Source organism: Pelophylax lessonae (genome assembly GCF_965119305.1).
Source record: "Pelophylax lessonae genome assembly, chromosome: 3".
NCBI classification, from domain to species: domain Eukaryota; kingdom Metazoa; phylum Chordata; class Amphibia; order Anura; family Ranidae; genus Pelophylax; species Pelophylax lessonae.
Genome location: NC_138770.1, coordinates 32,986,310 through 33,001,776, shown reverse-complemented (window position 1 = coordinate 33,001,776; position 15,467 = coordinate 32,986,310). Strand labels below are relative to the sequence as shown.

Below are 15,467 nucleotides of genomic sequence, written 5' to 3'. Positions count from 1 at the left end.
GATGGTGGGAACCCCTTTTACACCTATATGATCTTTTTTTTTCTGGTTCTGGACATGCTACAGAGCTGAAACTTCACAGGTACACTTTTTAGACCCCCCAGACACTAATCCAAAAAAAGTCATGCCTGCCACCGTATATATCAGTGGTGGGTGGGCAGTGGCACTGCAGTGGGCACAGTACACTCTGTGGACCTGACAGTCACTGGCACCCAGGCAACTGCAATTATAAAAAAATATATATATTTTTACTTTGCAAGCTGCTGTGCCACCGTATATATCAGTGGTGGGCACGCAGTGGCACTACAGTGGGCACAGTACACTCTGTGGACCTGACAGTCACTGGCAGCCCAGGCAACTGCAATAATATATATTTTTTTTTCAATTTGCAACAAGATGCTGTGCCACCGTATATATATCAGTGGTGGGCAGTGCACTGCAGTGGGTACAGTGCACTCTGTGGACCTGACACAGCACTCACTGCAATTATGACAGAGGAAAAAAAAAAATATTTTTTAAAATGCAAGGTACTGTGCCTGTGCCACCCGAAATGAGTGTAGTGTGCACACAGTACAGTCTGTGGTAGGTCTGTGGCCTCTCACACACAGCGGGCAGGCAACTGCAGTGTACAATAGATATATATATATATATAAAAAAAGAAAAAACTCTATTACCAGCCCTTAAAAGGGCTTTTGGGGACACTAGATATATATATATATATATATATATATAAAAATTACACAAATACCAGCCCTTAGAAGGGCTTTTTGGGGTGCTGTCAGGATGCTGTCCTTACAGCAGTAGTGGACCAAGAACACTGCAAGACCAGGAACACTGACTAACTGTCCCTAGCTTAACAGCAGCAGCAGCAGCAGCAGCAGCAGCTCTCTCCCTACTCTCACTACACACACTGCTTCAGAATGATCTAAGATGGATGCTGCCCTTGCTTATTCATAGGAGGTGGGAGGGTGTGGGAGGGAGGTATGCTGATTGGCTGGAAATGTGCCTGCTGACTGTGAAGTTCAGGGTCAAAGTTTGCCTCAATGATGTATTATAGGGGGCGGACCGAACATCGCATATGTTCGCCCGCAGCGGCGAACGCGAACATGCTAAGTTCGCCGGGAACTGTCCGCCGGCGAACAGTTCGGTACACCTCTAGTTGTCAATGTGGTGCCTTCTCCACTCTCCATCTCACTAATAAAACCCCAATGGATGACTCTCTATGAACTGATCACATTCCAATCACCGATCATCTAATCATTGGTAAAAAAGAAGACTCGGCACAGAATATTGTACGAAGAGTTTTTATTAGACAAGATCAGAATAAGCGATTACCACACAGTAATGATATGAATAAAATAAAGCTTAAATCTTTTATAATAGAATTAACAAATGTGTCAAATGTATTAATAATCATACATTGGTTGGACCAATAAAAAGCCGGCTACTTCCATAAATCTAAAGGAGCAACAACATGAAGCAACCAATAAAAAGGAAGATAAAGGGTTAACATAAGGGCTCCCAGCTGCCTGCCAACCCCACAGCGGGTCAGAGGGCGATGCGGGTGTAAACCAACCCCGAGTGGACTGTGGTGGTTTCACATTTGTTTATAGACTAAACAGTTCCACCCGTTACAATCCAGCGTCCAATTCCCGTAGTACCAGCAGGGGGCGTACTCTGATGTTTCATTATATTTCCTTTATTTTTACACTTTCCCGCACTCTGAACATGGAAATGGAGCCTCTAATATAAGTGTGAATTCTTTGCCGATTGAAATGTACATAATTAGTGAAACATTTCCCGCACTCTGAACATGAAATAGGACGCTCACCCGTATGAACTTTCTGGTTTCTAAGGAATAAACCTTTGTTTGGAAAACATTTCCCGCACTCGTAACATTAAAAAGGGCGCTCAGCTGTGTGTAAGTAGGTGTTCTTCCTTAGTAAAACATTTCCCGCACTCTGCACAAGATTAGAGATGTTCTCCTATATGAACTTTCTGGTGTGTAACAAGTAAACATTTAAGTGCAAAACATTTCCCGCACTCTGAACATGAATAGGGAGGATCACCGGTGTATTTTCTGATGCTTAAGAAGGTTTCCTTTATGATTAAAACATTTCCCGCACTGTGAACATGAATAGGGACGCTCACCTGTGTGAATTCTCTGATGGCTAAGTAGGTTTCCTTTATTATTAAAACATTTCCCGCACTCTGAACATGAATAGGCAAGCTCTCCTGTGTGTATTCTCTGATGCTTAAGAAGGCTTCCTTTTCGACTAAAACATTTCCCGCACTCTGAACATGAATAGGGAAGCTCACCTGTGTGTATTCTCTGATGCCTAAGAAGGTGTCCTTTACGAATAAAACATTTCCCGCACTCTGAACATGAATAGGGACGCTCACCTGTGTGTATTCTCTGATGGCTAAGAAGGTGTTCTTTATTACTAAAACTTTTCCCGCACTCTGAACATGAATAGGGACGCACACCTGTGTGTATTCTCTGATGTCTAAGAAGGCTTCCTTTCTCATTAAAACATTTCCCGCACTCTGAACATGAATAGGTACGCTCACCTGTGTGTATTCTCCGATGGCTAAGAAGGCTTCTTTTATGATTAAAACATTTCCCGCACTCTGAACATGAATAGGGAAGCTCACCTGTGTGTATTCTCTGATGGCTAAGAAGGCTTCCTTTTTCATTAAAACATTTTCCGCACTCTGAACATGAATAGGTACGCTCATCTGTGTGTATTCTCCGATGGCTAAGAAGGCTTCTTTTATGATTAAAACATTTCCCGCACTCTGAACATGAATAGGGAAGCTCACCTGTGTGTATTCTTTGATGGCTAAGAAGGCCTTTTTTCTGAATAAAACATTTTCCGCACTCTGAACATAAATAGGGACGCTCACCCATGTGTATTCTCTGATGGCTAAGAAGGCTTCCTTTGTGAGTGAAACATTTCCCACACTCTGAACATGAATAGGGACGCTCTCCTGTGTGTATTCTCTGGTGCTGAAGAAGGTATCTTTTTTGACTAAAACATTTCCCGCACTCTGAACATGACAATGAATTCTCTCCTGTATGGTATAAAGAAGATTCCCTGAGATGAGATGGTTTTCCGCACCCGTCGGCACTGTCAGATATTAGAGGACTATGTGAAGTATCAGGAGATTCCAATGATCTCCTCCAATGGTGAGGTCTGTCATGTATATTATGAGGAACGGGATTTACTGCTGGAGAAGATGCCATGTCATTATCTTCTGTAGTCACATCTTCCTCCGATGTCCTTCTATTCCCACCACAGAGTCCGTCTGTCAGAAGACAAGAAAAATTACCAAGAGTTTTCCACACTCATATACACTGCTCAACACTTTATAATCAGAGTATAGCATCAAGTCAGGGAAACTCCTGGGATATTCATCTGGTCAGTCAAGTAGCAGAGGGGGTTGTTATCAACAGGTGCACTAGATGGGCAACGAGACGACCTCCAAAACAGGAATGGTTTTACAGGTGGAGGCCACTGACATTTTCCCTACTCATCTTTTCTGAGTGTTTTTTTTTCTTCTTTTAAATCAGAAAAAGTTTTATTATAAAGAAAGAAAAGTCCATTCCATTCGGTACACAATATTTCCGCTTTGTACAATCATAGACACAGCGATCGTAACCTTCATATATAGTCACTCCTGCATGTTTCCATTCACCACCTCCACTGACTCCACCCACTCCCCCAACATCTCACTGACTCCACCCACTCCCCCAACATCTCACTGACTCCACCCACACCCCCAACATCTCACTGACTCCACCCACTCCCCCAACATCTCACTGACTCCACCCACTCCCCCAACATCTCCTTGGCCTGCACCTTATCCCGTTCCCTCCTGTTTATTCATTCCTAAGGCTCCTTTCACACGGCCGCTCCGTGTGTCCGCAAATCATCCAATCCGTTTGCGGATGATTTGCGGACATAATGTAAGTGAATGGCACTGCGGGTGTCAGCGGAATACCACCCGCTGACACCCGATTTTCCTCCATTCAGTTCTGTTCCGTTTTTACAAATGGAACAGAACCCATTTTTTCTTCCGTGTAAAACACGGAAAGGAAGGAAAATCGGATGTCAGCGGTGTCATCCGCTGACATCCGCAGTGCCATAGACATACATTATGTCCGCATATCATCCGCAAACGGATGGGATGATATGCGGGCACACGAAGCGGATGACAGAAATGTCATCCGCTCCGTGGTAAAAAAAAAAAAAAGTCCCGCAGCGGACCTTTCACACGGAGCGGCCGTGTGAAAGGAGCCTAGGACTCAGCTTTTTTTTTTTAATTATTGTATTGATTTTTAAACATACAAGTAAAAATAACACCAAAAAAACAGACAAGAAACAAACAAGGAAACCAAAACAACTCCCCATCCCCCCCAGCCTCAGTGCAATGCTCATGTACTACAATACTTCTAGGAAAATGGAAAAGGAGAACCTCCCAGGAGAGCCTCAAAGCGGCAGTGTCTCCCCCACACAGACTCTCACCCAGGTCCAAACGCCAACCTCCCCCACCCTCTCACCACTGCTTGTCGTCTGCTAGGCATAGACTTCATTTGTTACCTCCCTAAGTATCAGGGGACCTCAACTCACCCCTCTAAGGTGACCGTCACCTTCACCGGTGGGAGACCACAATCACCTCCGAGAAGAGTAGATGGCCTCTCAGTCCAACCCTGCCATATAACGCATCCTCTATTCATGTATGTGGCTTTGTAAAACGGCAGCATCGTGTTCACTGGTGACTTCCAATACTCCACCGATGGCGCTTCGGTCTTCCTCCAATACAGAAGAATAGCCTTGCCCGCATAGAACAGAGTAACCAACAATAAAATTCTTTGTGCTCCAAGAGGTGCCATTTCCTCCACCAAACCCAGCAAACACACTGTCAGCGTCAAAGGTACCCTCAATGTGGTCCTAGGACTAATCTTTGAAGTGTTAAAAACCAACCTCATGTCCCACAACATTCCAAATTTACCCGGACATCCACGTCTTTTAAAGATGTAGCACCCTCCTAGTCAGGTGCTAGAAAGGGAGTATAGTTTTGGCTCTGTCTGCCTATCAGAGGAGCAGCAGGTAAATTCTATATTGCACTCTGCTTATCAGGGAGCAGGATCTGGGAGTTAGGTCTGCTCAGTGTGCCCAGTGTGTGATTCATCTGGTCTAAGGGAGTGTCCCCAGCTGATTCAATGGGGAGGCACATTGGATGCTGGAGGAAACCTGGCCAATAACACACAGGCTTTTGATACAGCCCCAGGGATTGGCACAGATGGGTTGTCTCGGTAAATTGTGCGGCAGGGTATAAAAAGCCACGGGCACATGAGGTAGAGGTCTTTTGGCGGGAAGCAAAGTCCCAGAAGGAGGGTGGCGGCTGCCTCCTCTTCTTCAGCAGTTGGTGATGGTCACAGGCAGTTGGCCTGATGAACCAGTGGAGAGGAGCTGAACCCAGAGGTCCAGGAGAGCTGACTGGAGGAGTTGGGGCACTGCGAGAATCTGGAAAAACTGTATCGTGAGTACAGAGGATCTTGTCCAGGGGTCTGCCCAGGAAGGGGACCACTCCAGAGTTTATAGTCAGTGGACGGGTGTCAGCTAGTACAGAGAAAGGGGGTACTGGGGGAGTACCCTGAAGAGAAACACAAATAGGAACACTTCTCAGCTTCATTCAAGTGGCAGGATGAAGTAGCGACCTTGCCGCATTCTCAAGCTAGAACTATGCACCTTCCCTCCCCTAGATTCCATATCCTTAGGTCCTTCTACCCCCTCCTCCTACTAGCATTTGATGACTTGCACTAGTCACTTTGGCAGCATTGGTCTGTTCATTTCCTCATTCATCATGGAACGTCATTGGTCTGCACTTTATTTGCCATGTGCATTGCACTGTTTTTCTTTAACCTTATTTTTATTTATTTTTTGGTGTTTTTAGGTTTTTAGGCTATATTGTTAGTGTTATCTGTATGCACGGGGGGTCTAAGAGTAACGTAATTTCGATTCTCTGTATGTATGTATTGTACATGTGGAAGAATTGACAATAAAGTAGCTTTGACTTGAAGTCCTCTGAATTGTGAATAGTTCAACTGTTGGAGTATCCCACTCATCCCTTCTCCCATCCCAATATGAAATAAAACCACAAAAACATCTACCCCTAGACTGATCATTGACTGAGCCAAGAACATAAAGTGTTAAGAGCCACACCAGAGAGGCAGCGGGAGATTAGGGAAGTTAACGAGTGGCTGAGGAGCTGGTGTAGTAAGGAGGGTTTCGGGTTCCTGGAGAACTGGGCCGACTTCTCAGTCGGCCACCGGCTCTTTGGTAGGGACGGATTGCACCTAAATGGGGAGGGTGCAGCCGTACTGGGTGAGAGGATGGCCACAAAGTTAGAGGGGCTTTTAAACTAGGTGATGGGGGGGAGGGTACAGATGTAGAATTAGCCAGTGGAAAGCAAGATTCAGAGGGCACAATTGGGGGCATTAGCGGTAGGGTGTTCGGAGCTCCTAAACCCAGAGTGGGTATGGGGAAAAATCAAGAGAGCAGCCTAAAAACATCAAATGAGGATATATGTAACCGATCAAAATTAAGAGGTTTGTATACCAATGCCAGAAGCCTGGCCAACAAGACGGGAGAGCTGGAGCTACTGATGTTTGAGGAGGACTTAGATTTTGTGGGGATAACTTGAGACTTGGTTTGACAGCTCTCATGATTGGATGGCGACCATTCAGGGGTATTCCCTTTATCGCAGAAATAGAGAGGGTGAAAAGGGGGGAGGGGTATGTCTGTATATTAAGAACAGTATACAGGTAAATATGAGGGATGATATTAATAATGGAGCTATGGACGAGGCAGAATCCCTATGGGTAGAGCTTCAAAGGGAAGGCACAGTGGGGAAGGTAATATTGGGCGTATGCTATAGGCCCCCCAACCAGAGGGAGGAGGGGGAGGCGGACCTCCTTTTACAGATAGGATTGGCAGCAAGGATGGGAAATGTCATTATAATGGGGGACTTTAATTATCCAGATATAGACTGGGCAGAAGGAACCGCACACTCAGCCAAGGCTCGGCAGTTCCTAAATGTTTTGCAGGACAATTTCATGGGTCAGATGGTGAATGCACCGACAAGAAACAATGCGGTACTTGACCTACTGATTACCAACAATACAGACCTGCTCACGGATATAGAAATACGGGACAACTTAGGAAACAGTGACCATAGGTCAATAAGTTTCAGTATTAATTACAGTAATAGGAAACACAAGGGTAATATAAGGACACCGAATTTCAAAAGAGCCAATTTCCCTAAACTGCGCTCGCTGCTAGAAAATATCAAATGGGATAGAACCCTGGGAACAAAGAACACGGAGGAAAAATGGGAGTGCTTCAAGAGCATACTTAACAAGGGGATTGGCCAGTGCATTCCAAAGGGAAATACATTTAAAAAGAGCAAAACTAAACCCTGGGTGGCTAAACTCCAACATAAAAATGTATATTAGTGCTAAAGAAAAGGCCTCCAATAAATACAAGGCTGAGGGGTCATTGGCAGCATTCAAGCATTACAAAGAGTGTAATAAGAAATGTAAAGATCAGGGTGGCTAAAATAGAACACGAGAGACATATAGCGGAGGAGAGTAAAAAGAACCCCAAGAAATTCTTTAAGTATATAAACAGTAAGAAAGCGAGGCCAGAGCACATTGGCCCCATAAAAGATGTCAAAGGAAATATGGCCACTGAGGACAGGAGGAAAGGCGGAAGTGTTAAATAATTTCTTCTCTTCAGTCTTCACAAAAGAATCGGGGGGCTACACTATCCCAGCTTGTAATGCTAAATTAAATAATACACCTCAGGAAGTGCCGCCATGGCTAACAGAAGATAGACTTGGAGCTAAACTAGAGAAACTTAACATAAATAAATCCCAGGGACCGGATGGCTTGCACCCGAGGGTTCTTAATGAGCTCAGCCAGGTGATTGCCAGACCAGTGCCAGCTGATTGGAAAAAAGCCAACGTGGTACCAATATTTAAAAAGGGGCCGAGATGTATCCCAGGTAATTATAGGCCGGTCAGCCTAACATCTGTAATCTGCAAGATTTTGGAGGGGATGTTAAGGGACCACATACAAGACTTTAGTAATGAAAACTGTATTATTAGTAGTAATCAGCATGGATTCATGAAAAATGAAAAATCATGAAAAATCGTTCTTGCCAAACCAATCTATTAACCTTCTATGATGAAGTGAGCTGCCACCTAGATAAAGGTAAGCCGGTGAATGTGGTGTATCCGTTCCCCACAAACGCTTACTGTACAAACTAAGGAAGGTAGGTATGTACCATAGGGTGAGTACCTGGATAGAGAACTGGCTCCAGGGGAGAGTCCAGAGGGTGGTGATTAATGGGGAGTACTCTGATTGGGCGGGTGTGGAAAGTGGGGTCCCCCAGGGTTCTGTCCTGGGACCAATCCTGTTTAATTTATTCATAAATGATCTAAAGGAGGGGATATCTAGTACAATCTCAGTATTTGCGGATGATACTAAACTAGGCTTGCCAATATCTTCTATGCAGGATGTGGAAACCTTGCAAGCGGACCTGAACAAAATAACGGGGTGGGCAACTGCATGGCAGATGAGGTTTAATGTTGAAAAATGTAAAGTAATGCACCTGGGGGCCAGAAACCAGAAAGCAAGCTACTCACTAGGGGGGGAACCTCTGGGTGAGTCTAGGATGGAAAAGGACCTGGGGGTACTGGTAGACAACAGGCTTGGCAGTGGCATGCAATGCCAAGCCGCTGCAAGCAAAGCCAACAGAATACTGGGATGTATAAAAAAGGGGATTCGCTCCAGAAATAAAGAGATTATTCTCCCACTCTACAAGACTCTGGTCCGGCCACATTTGGAGTATGCTGTCCAGTTCTGGGCACCGGTCCTCAGGAAGGATGTGCTGGAACTGGAGAAAGTCCAGAGAAGGGCAACAAAAATAATTAGGGGAATGGAGTACATCAGCTATGAGGAAAGACTACAAGCACTGAACCTATTCTCTCGGGAGAAGAGATGATTGAGGGGGGATATGATATCAATGTACAAATACTGTACTGGCGACCCGAGCATAAGGAACAAACTATTCAGAGAAAGGGAATACAATAAGACACGTGGCCACTCACTAAAACTAGAGGAAAGGCGGTTTAACCTTAAAGTGCGTAAGGGGTTCTTCACTGTAAGAGCGGTAAGGATGTGTAATTCTCTTCCACAAGCATTCGTATCAGCAGGGAGCATTGATAGTTTCAAAAAACTATTAGATGGGCACCTTAGAGACCACAACATACAGGGGTATACAATGTACGGTTAAAAGCAAACACACACACATAGGTTGAACTGGATGGACTGATGTCTTTTTTCAACCTCACTAACTATATGTAACTATGTAAGATTTCTGCAAGTTCTGCAAGCAGTTGCTACAGGTAACCCAAGGGAAACCTTAAAGTGTGAAAATTCAGCAGTCCTCTAGGGGGCAGTGCTACACCTTATATACCTTTCATTTATTCAATAAGAAGGCTCGGGGGGGGGGGGGGGGCATCCCTTGACTCTTTCCAAACACAATCCCACATAGGCACACGCTCATTCATCCGGCTCCTTGCTGGTGAGCGCCTTAGCATTTTTTTTGCTATCTCTTAGTAAATTGAGGCCTCTCTCGGTGGGATTGCCCCCTTCTCTTTCACTCTCTCATATTCTTTGCTTGCCTGACTTTCCTTTCTTCCTCTCTCATACCATCTTTGCCTCCCCTCTTTTTATCTCCATTTTCTTCATACCCCCCCTGCCCCCTATTACTTACCCTCCCCTCCCTCTTCCTAACCTCACTTCCCAACCTTCCCCTCGCCCTTCTTAACACATGGATAACATCAGGATCCTCTCGATCAATGCTAAGGGACTTAACGTCTCAGAAAATAGGCAAATTTTGTTGAACGATTTAAACGATCTAAAATTGATATCACCTTTGTACAGGAGACCGACTTCAGGGATGACAAGCTTCCACTATTTAAGAACTGTTTTTCTCCTTGGCCTACCACTCTACTAACCCGGAGGCTAAATCAAAAGGAGCCTCTATCATTTTTTCTAGTACGGTACCATGGACACTGCGCACATATTCTAAAAGACCCCAATGGCCGATTTCTGTTTCTGAAGGGCGATGTTGGTGACGTCAGAGTGACTTTGACCACCTATTATGCTCCCAACAGCCAGCAGGATGAGTTCATTACTAGAGGCATGGAGAAGCTCCTGGAGTTCTCTGAGGGTCAACTAACTATTAGGGGAGATTTTAATATCCCTCTGATTCCTTCGGAGGATACATCTCTGGGATCCTCCTCTGTCCCCCCCTGGCGTCCGCAAACATATTGCAAAGTCCCTCCATAGTGCACATTTGATAGATGTTTGGCACCTGATGCATCCCAGAGAACGAGACTATTCTTTCTATTCCTCACCAACTATACTGTCGTATAGACTATTTCTTGATGCCGCATTGTCAATTACATGCGATCCGTGACTCTTTAATAGGCTTTATCACATGGTCCGACCATGCCCCTGTTATACTTTCTTACGCACTAACAGACTTTCGATGGTCCAGAACCCAGATGTGGAGACTAAATGAAAGCCTACTCCAAAGTCCCACCCGTCTCTATGGCTATTTATACGATGGCGTCACCGTATGGCCACACCCCCAGACAACGTCTACCTCTGACGAAACGTGTCGGGAGGGGCCTACGGCGACGCTAGTCCACACGAGGAGACGCGGCGGCCATTTTGTTGGCGGGAATAGGACGCGAATCGGCAGAGAAAGGAGCCTTCACTCAGCGCTATTACCACCACCGTCTTTTTACCTATTTTAAGCAATAAACAGCCTGTACATGTTATGCTATGAGCCATTGTTTGCTTTGTTCCATTGGGTGACTGGATGCCTTGATTCCGGGAGGTATGGAGGTATGCTGATTGCCTAGGAGAAGCACTAATCATGTATTCATGTGAACATGCTGGATATGACCTTTGTAATGAGGGTCCATACCATTTGGTAAGAGGCAGTGTGTGTCTTTTCATCTTGGTGGTGGTCTTGGCATCTGGATTTTTTCACTACCTGCGTGACATATTGATGTGGAGTGCTTTCCAAACACATTGTGGTCTTTCCTTTATATGGACTGTTATATCTAGATTAGCGCTACACTTTTATTTACATGTTTTCTGATCTGGTGTTACATTTGGATCTGTGTTAGCAGCTTTTCGCCTACTTTTATTGATTTACTCAAGCGCAGCAAACATTTCTATTTTACTCCAAAATGAGACTGTTTTGACAGATGTAGAGAATTAGACCATTTCTTTCAGACTAACACCATTGCAAATACTGACCCTGGAATCATTTGGGAGGCACACAAGGCAGTGATTTGTGGGGTGCTCATAAAGCATGGCTCCCGGATCAAAAAACAGCGTACAGCACAACTAGACTCCTTACTCCAAGCTTTACATGCGTTGGAGTCCCATCACAAACACTCTCTGTCGCTCTTCTCTCCTCAGAGGTAGAACTTATGACTCTACGTAGGCAAATTGATGACCTTTCTATTACAAAGCTTAGGCAGCCATGCAAATTTGTCGTAAAATGTCATATGAGTCTGGAAATAAGTGTGGCAGACTATTGGCTAGATCCCTCCAAGAAGAAACCTATTATCTCCCGCACAGGTCAAAAAGCCATGTTACCTAGACATATCACACAAGAATTTAAATCCTTCTATGCCTCGCTCTATAACTTACAAACCCCAACCCCCAACAGACCCAAATAGAGGAATACCTGCTCTCTTTCTGGATGCCCTGGTTGTCCCAACACTGACAGTAAATCCCTAGAGGATCCCATCACCTTGGCTGAACTAAAACAGGCCATAGGTGGTTCCAAAGTGGGGAAGGCACTGAGACCGGATGGGTTTACCATGCAATATTATAAAACACTCTTGCTGTCACTTGGATAGTTTATGGCTGACATGTTTAATACATGGGGCTCTGGGACATATATCCCCAAGGAGACTTTACAAGCTCACATTTCAGTCATCCCTAAAGAGGGAAAAGATCTCACCTCCTGTAGTAGCTACCGACCCATTTCCTTGCTAAATGTCGAACTTAAACTGTTCACCAGAATCCTAGCAACTAGGAGCCAACAACATCTGACGCAACTGATCCATTTGGATCAAGTTGGATTTATGCCTACATGTGAGGCAAGGAATAACACAACCATAGTCCTCAACATCCTACATGTAGCCACCAAGACCCGCACACCCTGTGTCCTCCTAAGCACAGACACACGAGAAGGCCTTTGATTGAGTAAATTGGCATTTTATGTTTGCAGTACTTCGACATGTGGGCATCGGCAACACCATGCTAAATTGGATCTCACAGATGTACTCTGCCCCTGCCGCCCAGGTTAAGGCAAATGGTGTCTTATCAGACTACTTCACAATTAGAAATGGGACAAGACAGGGGTGCCCTCTGTCACCCTTACTCTTCGCATTATCACTAAAATCCTTTTTATGTAGAATACGCCTCCACCCGGATATCTCAGGCATGACTGTTGGGGTGACCCAGCAGAAAATATCAGCGTATCCAGACGACATGGTATTTTCCCTCATGAATCCCATAATTTCTCTACCGAATCTTCTTCACGTGTTTGAGGCATATGGCACTCTGTCCAATCTAAAAATCAACTTTACTAAATCTGAAGCTATGGGAGTAGGCTTATCAAACCCCCTCCTCCACCAACTGCGATTGCATTTTAAGCTACTCAGCGCTGAAATACCTGGGCACTCTCATTCCACCCAAATTTTCACACATCTTCACGTTCGACTTTCTCCCCCTCCTAAAGAAAGTCCACATTCTATAAGATAAATCGAAATCTGGTCTCCATTCATGGTTTGGGAGATGCAACATTATTAAAATGTGCATACTCCCTAAGTTCCTATACCTCTTTCAAGCACTTCAGATATTCATCCCTTCGCATTACTTTAAACAGGATGACACCCTACTAGTGGATTTTATCTGGGCACATAAGCAACCTAGGCTATGTAGGAGATTACTCTTGCCTCCTAAACGACTAGGTGGACTGGCAATGCTGGACTTATGCAAGTACTATCAGGCTACACAATTGGGGAGACTCAGACTGGTGTAGTCATAGTGAAGCGAAGCTTTGGCCCAGACTAGAACAGGCCCAATGCGACATACCCCTCCATAGAGCTCCATCGTGCCACCATTCACTACCAGACTACATAAGACGCCATCCCCTCATAGGTCACATGATAAGAACCTGCTCTAAATTATTCACACAACTTTCACTTTCCCCGACGCACTCGCCACTGGCAACCATACTGGGGAATCCCCAGTTTACCCCGGGCTACCAAGATAAAACTTTCAGGACCTTGATGGAGTCAGGCTATTTCCAAGCCTCCCATTTTTCAACATCATCTAGTTGGCCTGCACTCAAAGACCTCATGGACTCCTCGGGACCCTACCATCTAGATTTCTGGAGGGTATTGCAACTCCATAATTTCTTAAACTCATTGCCACCTCCCAGTGAACGCAACACACAACTTACATCCTTCGAAGAACATTGCTCTCAAGACAGAATACTAACACAGGTATTATCCATGACCTATGCATTACTGATCACACCCCAGGGGACCTACCAACCCCCATTCTTAGCTAAGAGGGAACGGGATTTAGACTGTAACTTTAATCCAGACCAACAAAAATCACATCATTCCATTTACATTTACATCATCCATCTGCATGTAAATACAACAAACCAACTTCAAACTCCTAACAAGGTGGTACCGCACGCCGTCAAGGGTGAGCAGGTTCTTCCCCACACTCACTGATCAGTGCTGAAGATGCCAGGAAGGGCCGGGGGACACTCCTACATGATTTTTGGTTGTGTCCTAAACTAGAGGAGTTCTGGAAGACAGTATGTGAAATGTCTCAGAGGTTTATAAACCGACCGTTCCCCAATGACCCTGCTCTCTTCCTTCTCCATGCTTCTAACATCCCGGCCCAGACCTATAAAAATTCTGTCATTCGTCACCTTCTAAATGCTGCTAAAATGTGCATCCCTCTTAAATGGAAAAACACACAGGCACTGACTGTTGGCATGTGGCTCAAAGAAATAAATAGAATGGAAAACCTTGTTCTCTCGACACGTCCCCAACACGAACGATATACCAAAACCTGGGGTCAATGGAATATATTTGTCCTCTCTGATGAAGGCTGCTCTTTAATTTAGGGTGGCAATACTAAAGAGACCTCATGTTGAGTTTGGAGGAGCTCTAAAATATTGGTGTAACGTATTGCTGATGTAGGGCCATAGCTTTACCAATGCTAACCTTCCTACACCCCCCCTCCCTTCCACACCTCCTTACCCCTCCTTCCCTTCCCCCCTCATCCCACCTACTTATCCTCTTCTGCCTCTCTCTAGGTTTCTTCTACTTCCCTCTCTCTTTCCACTACTTATTCGCTTTACTTCTTCCTTCTTCTTCTATACGTTATGCGAAACTGGAATGGACAACTCCGGGTACTTTCTAGTCCTGCATAACTCCTCCCATTAGAGGAATTGTAGAACCTCTTATTCTACGACCGATGTAGATCTCAAACCTTATGACTGAATTGTCTTCAATGTTGTAATACACTGTCTCAGCATTTGTTCTATTAAGAATGTTACTGTTTATTATGCCTGGAAGTTGTCTTTTATATAAATAAAAGAATTGAAAAAAAAAAAAAGATCTGACATGGATCAATGATACAACCTTACCCAACCAAACATCACTAAGTAATAATGCTATTGAAATGATGACAATTTTATTGCTTGGAATATGACGTTATATTGAGGAAGGGAGATGGACCTTTCATGTGTTGTACAGTATCTCCTCCTCATTTGTTTGGAACATGATGTTAGACTCAGGCATGGGGCAGAAGACCCAAAACTCATAACCTAGGTGCCTATATCATGCACATTTATTTTGCCAGCCGAATCCCAAAATCTCCATAAATACAGTCTAGATACAAAAATTATCCGAGAGAAATACAGGATGTGGAACACAGCTCAGGAAGTGACCAGGGGATTACAGGCTGATATCACCCAGTTCTTGTCCTACTCTGGACCAATCAGTGAGCAGTATGGGTGGAGGAATGGATTTAGTGTTAATGACCCACCTGTGCTGATCTCTGTAGGAGTGTCCTCCTCTATAAATGTCCCCATTATTCCATCCTCCTCCATAGACTGCTGATCATCCCTCACATACGTCTCTTCTTCTTCTGCTTTAACCTCAAATTCTATATCGATTGGATCTCCACTCTAAATCAAGAAAATGAAAGAATATCATCTATAAAATATAAGATTTATTATTGTGACATCACATAAAAATCCACACACTGTCTC

The 15,467-nt window shown here is 44.6% G+C and overlaps 2 protein-coding genes and 1 pseudogene across 3 annotated transcripts in view; 1 reads left to right on the top strand and 2 right to left on the bottom strand.

Moving 5' to 3' along the window:
* The window catches only part of LOC309550274 (uncharacterized protein), a gene marked incomplete at both ends in the record, with an annotated part of 1,476,097 nt that overhangs the window by 297,517 nt on the left and 1,163,113 nt on the right, over nt 1-15,467 (top strand).
* Nucleotides 1-15,467, bottom strand: part of LOC309550718 (uncharacterized protein) — a 155,342-nt gene that overhangs the window by 74,207 nt on the left and 65,668 nt on the right. The window lies entirely within an intron of this gene.
* Nucleotides 1,969-13,403, bottom strand: LOC309549933 (annotated as a pseudogene). Its single transcript has 2 exons — nt 13,373-13,403; nt 1,969-3,072 (listed from the first exon to the last, which is right to left on the bottom strand). The product of its transcript is annotated as an uncharacterized misc_RNA (transcript).